The 5,773-nt window shown below is 32.4% G+C and overlaps 1 pseudogene; it reads right to left on the reverse strand.

The window, feature by feature from the left end:
- Positions 1–1,677: 1,677 nt before the first annotated feature.
- Positions 1,678–5,402, reverse strand: LOC149537267 (TORTIFOLIA1-like protein 1; annotated as a pseudogene).
- Positions 5,403–5,773: the final 371 nt, after the last annotated feature.

Here is a 5,773-nt window from a genome sequence, read left to right on the forward strand (position 1 = left end):
ATCAATAATTTCTCATAATACCAATTAGTAACCTTAATTAAAAATTATATTTACAATTAAAATTTATTGTTTCAACTAAAAATAATTATATTGATATAAATGATTCTTTTATAAAATTTGTGGCTTTGGCTCTAATCAATTTTTATTTTCAAGGTAGTAAATAGCTCCCTTCAATCTGCCTTTGGTCACTTAGTCCTATCAAGTAGTGGACACATATGCATGCCTTCCTTGAATCAAGGAGCACAGGAAAAAGTGATGGGGTTGCTTTGTTTATGGATGGATGCTTATTGCTTCCTCTTGCATGAAACCCAAGCTATTTTGGCAAGGAAATGACAATTGTTGAGCTCAATGTTTTAACAGGGTTCAGGCATAATATTGTAGAAAGTATTAAATGTTATTATTTGTATGTTGTTATTATATAAAGCATTACCTTATGTGCCATTGTAGCATGACATAGAGGGTGAACAAAATCTGTAGACTCTGTAACATCACAAGGAGAATCATAGTGAGAAAGGACATGATGCTATATTATCGAGAAGCCTTGCATACAATATCCCCAAATATGGGTGGACTAGTGCTATTATAAAATGTTTGGTAAGAGTAATGCTTGAACACTATCTTAGAGACAAGCTATTGAGATTATATAGGGCACAACTCCTATTTGAGTTAAAATGAACCACTTGACAAAATTAGATGTCATTTATAGAGTTAAATAAACATGAGTTGGAACATTGAGATAAACATTAGCTAGATTAGTGTTTGTGTAACCAATACAATTTTTATAATGCAGTCAAAAGGTGAACTTCTATAATAGTCTTGGAGATGACAAAATTTCTACAAAAAGGATGCTATGATAGAGGAGTAACACCAATTTCTACAAAGATTTAGGTACAACAATTATTGTGATAATGTAGTTTTCTGAGTCAATTTCATTGACCCATATTTCATGAGTAGTGTTTTTTGACAAATATCCTTCTTAATCTTCAAATTCTCCCTCAAATTCTCTCTCAAGATTTCACAAACATCTATTTGTGCATTCTCCTTCAACATCCTAAGGCACTATATAGTGTTAGTAGAAATAGAATTTATCCTGCTACTCTTGTAAACTTTGTATCCAAGTACCATAGATGCAAATTTTACATCTTCTTGCTTAATATCTTCTACTTTCATAGCTCTTCAATCCCATTTCTATTTTGTCAACTGTGTAACCAAATCTCTGCATCTTTTTATCTTGATCCATGATCTAGATCTAAACCTCTCCTATCTTTTGATTTAGCAAATGAACTTTTACCATAACATCTTGCTACTTAATATCTTCTACTACCATAGCTCTTCAACCCCATTCTCAACTACATGCTTACTAATTAAGAATTATCTACAACTCAATAGTGGAACACGTTGACAGATTTGATCTAGCAAGTAGTTCTCCATCTCTTATAATCTGATAGAAAATTTTACTAGGCTACTAAAATGCTTACAAAATCTCAAAATCATCATCAAATCGCAGATTAGTGTCTATAAAAAGGAAAAACATACTCTTTGGTGGAAGTGAGTCTTCAATTGGGACATCTGCATGTCTAAAAAAGATAACATAGAGAAGCTCTTGACTCATTTTTTGTCAATCTCCATCAAAAGAAAGAGCAATGCTGACACAAAAAATATTTTCCACTCCTCTGATTACTTGCCTTTAAATAAGTCCACCATCCAAAGAACAGACAACTTGGATGCACTCTGAGAAATGAAGTTTCTAATTGAAGAATTAGAAAAATGCTTTTATTAAGCTTGTTGTAAGGATGATAACATGTCTTTCTTTACATTAAGAGAGAGGCCCAGATCATCTAAGCCATTTCTTACAGTCAAGTAAACAACCTAAGCATCAAGAAAAAATGTAATATAAATGAAATAATATAAGAAACTTATATTGGTTATTTCTCTCAAAATGGTGCTTTGGTTTGGATACTTGTGCATAAATTTGGAGAAAAGAAAATTAAATGTTGGGCACAAAAGATATCCTAGATTCAAAACAAAAATTAATGAACCCCACCATTGATCTAGACCAGTCTCTATGACAATCATGCAACTATTGAGGGATATAATAATTAAAAAGACCTCTTACAATTTCTTGATTAAAGAGAGATAGGGGATGACATTTAAATGATGCAGACATAGTAATTATTTTAAGGGACTACATTGATATGATCTTCAGAATAAACAAAAAATCATAACCTTTAGCTAAAGAAATAAACTATAATTATCATTATACCAAAAAATAAAATACACATTCTATTAGTATAATTTCATTGGATAAATCACCTATTGAATCTATGGGATTATTGAAACCAAGAATTTCTGCTTCAACATGAAATGTTTAAGAGCTTGCATCATTTTCAAACTGGTTCCTCTAGATAAATTTTCTAGCATAGGACCAGTCCTATTCATAAGCCTAATCAACAAGAGATCATCCCCAATGCAAAGGACCTTGCTAAATGCCGAGTGCACATTCCATTTCCATATAAATTCTATCGACCATGTCCAAACACTCAAAAAACTATCATTTCCCTGACCTATCTTTCTATTCAATAAATTTTCAGTGGCTATTGGCCATGAATTTTCTTTCACAGAATCACACATCTTTGTTTTTGCATCCTTGCTTGCAATCTACATACTAGAGAAAGCAATAGCTTCATTTTCTAATACTTGCAATGTGCTCCTTATTGAGGGACCCTCATTAGACCTATTTTTGTTCAGTGCTTCGGTAAATATTTGATTTCCTTCCAAATTTTCCAATATAGACTTTTGAGTGTCACTTGAAATAAATTCAATGGTCACCCTCTTTGATTTCCCCCAGGAACCTTCCAAGGGATTCACCATAAAACCACCTCGCAAGCCTTTGAACTTCCTATCCCATATATTGGTCCCCATTTCAGCTCCGTATGATGCACCACTACCAGATCTACTCATTCATGACCGCTCAGATGTGGCAAGTTGTGCAGGTGGGTATCTGCCTTCATTTTTCTTCCAAAATTTGGAGCTTAAACGTATAGAACCAAGGAATTTACAACAAGTAGCCCTTCCATATTCAACAACAAAAATCCCACCAGTTGATAAAGAAACATCTTCAACCATTTCATCTATAGTTATTTGTAAACCATGTATCCTTTTTTCTAGAGAATGCAACCCATCTTGTGAGCTTCCCATAACATCTAAAAGCACAACAATTGAAAATAAAATTTAAGTTTTAAACTATCTAGAAAAAAAATGCAAGCAATTGCAAATAATGAAATTACTAAGCACATTTCAAACTTTATGGTCGGTTAATTTTTGATCTATCATCTGTGTTCATACTTCATAGTGCCTCCAAAAATTTTTAAATTCCATCTAGGCATGCATAAAATCAACGAATAGGCTAGATCAACAATGAATACAACTTATGCTTGGTCCTACCATCCATTATAGTCTGTATAGAGTTATTTGATAGAAGGATAAACATACTACTTAAAAAATGCCCAGAGAAAAGTAGAGAGTGAAAATAATCAGTCCAACACTTGAACACTCATCACGTAGCCTCTATTAAATGAACATCATCTATTGGGCCAACTTTTGCTTAGAGCACAAGAGTCCATATAAATATAATATCTTTAGATTTGGGCTTTAGCACATTACTAAGGAACATATCAAAGCTTGCTGACAAAAACATTCTGGGGCAACTATAACTTGCAAGCATCATGATTACCATTTACATGCATAGGAAAAGTACTCTCATGGGAACATATGTAGAAGTTCTTTCTTAATATATCTTTTCATCATGATTTCTCAACACAAAACCAAAAAAAATTAAGCTTGAAAAAACATGGGTGCTAAGATTAAACAATGGCCTCTTCATCATGATTTCTCACCTAGATACAGTGAGTGCAATGTTCATTTCATTTTCATGAGAGATGGGTTCTTGTGAACTAGGACTCATGAAACATGGGTCAATGAATTTGACTCAAAACCTACATGGTTCAATCTTGGGAGCGAAAATTAAGTTTACCAACCAGAGTTATCAAGAAGTCTAAAGAACTGACATAATTGAAAGATTTTTTGGCACTTTAAAATTTAAACAGTTTCTAGATACATTTTTTTTCAAGGAGTACCAACTAGTTTTAAAGTCAATAATAACTTAAGGAGAAACTAGGGTAGCCTTCTTCTACAAATCATCTTTGTCTCTTCAAGAGTTAACATGAAATTTCTCTTATTCCCTATATGTTACAAATATTCTTAATTCACTTTGACTTTCCATGCAGCTACACTAATATCTTAGCGATCCTTTGAATTTTGCAACATTTGTCAAAGAATTTTGAGCCTTACCCATGGAATTGTGCTATAAGCTTTCCAAATCCTCAAGAAACAAAAGGAACATTTTTACTATTTTGGACTTGGGAGTGATTGTATGGCAATAGAAATTACAAACACCTAACTAACTTTGAAATTTATCATAAGAGCTTTTAGCCTTTTACTAAGATGGGTGAGAAGATAATAGGATTGTTTTCATTAACAAACAACTGAACAAGTAGTTAAACTAGAAATAGTGACCATAAACACTTATGACAAATTAGAAGCTCTGAGGTTGGACTCAATAAAAAATGGCTAGAATTTAAAATGAGAAACTTGAATATAAATAACAGAACCTTGCACTTTTCTTTTTGCTAAATATATGATTCATAATGGAGATAAATGGATCATTATTAAAAAACATAAAAAGAAATAGATTACACACAATTAGACTGCATGGTATTTATTTATCATACATGTTAGTTGAAGGGCATCTCAGGAGCAATACCTAATAGCTATTCTTGAAAGAGCTCTAACTAACAAGTTTTTTATGATATTGAATATAAACTCATATGTCTTCGTCTCTTCCAATTCAAAATAATGAGATATTTTGTAGACCTAAAAAGATCAAGATTTCGGCAAGTTACCTTCATAAGTTCTAACAAGTTGGATTGCTGATTTTCAATTTGAACAAGCTATTCCCTAATCATAGCCAATTCATTTGAATCACAACCATTACATTGGATCTTAAAACCATTTCCGCATACATCACTTGTGTTCTGCTTCTCATTAGGAATAGTCTCAACAATGGGTTTCAAAACTAAATGTTGGTCAATCACAACACATTTGGTGTCACAATTTGAGCATTTGGGGGCTTTCGATTTTTCCACTATCTCTACATCTTTGTATCTTTATCCATGATCTAGATCTGAACCTCTCATATCTTTCGATTTAGCAAATGAACTTCTACAATAACATCTTCCTGCTTAAGATCTTCTACTGTCATAGCTCTTCAATCCCATTTCAATTTTGTCAACTGTGTAACTAGATCTTTCTTAGTAATCCTTAGAGTAGATACATCACCTCATGCATTAAATCTTGTGACTACTTCTAAAACCTTCTTAGTAATCTTGCTTGGTTTGTCTTTAAGCTAGGAAAACTGATCATGAATTCTGCTCAATACGGTTCATATCCATTCAGGTTCAATGAAAAATTGAAAATGTTAACATACTATGCTAATTTTATCTCTCCTACTTTCCTATACTCATCTTTCAAAGTTCCTTTCACACATGATGACTCATATTGCCTGCGAATATCTACATCTCCTAATTTCTTGAAATTCTTTTAAACTGTAGATTTTTTAATTTGTGTGGTAATATATACTAGTAATTGACATAGAACTTGGGTTAGAGATGGACCAATTTACTAAGAAGATTTGAATGTGTTAAAAAAGGCTAAG

Source organism: Cupressus sempervirens, chromosome 10 (assembly GCF_028749045.1).
Source record: "Cupressus sempervirens isolate cs-2001-9-10 chromosome 10, ASM2874904v1, whole genome shotgun sequence".
In the NCBI taxonomy this organism is placed as follows: domain Eukaryota; kingdom Viridiplantae; phylum Streptophyta; class Pinopsida; order Cupressales; family Cupressaceae; genus Cupressus; species Cupressus sempervirens.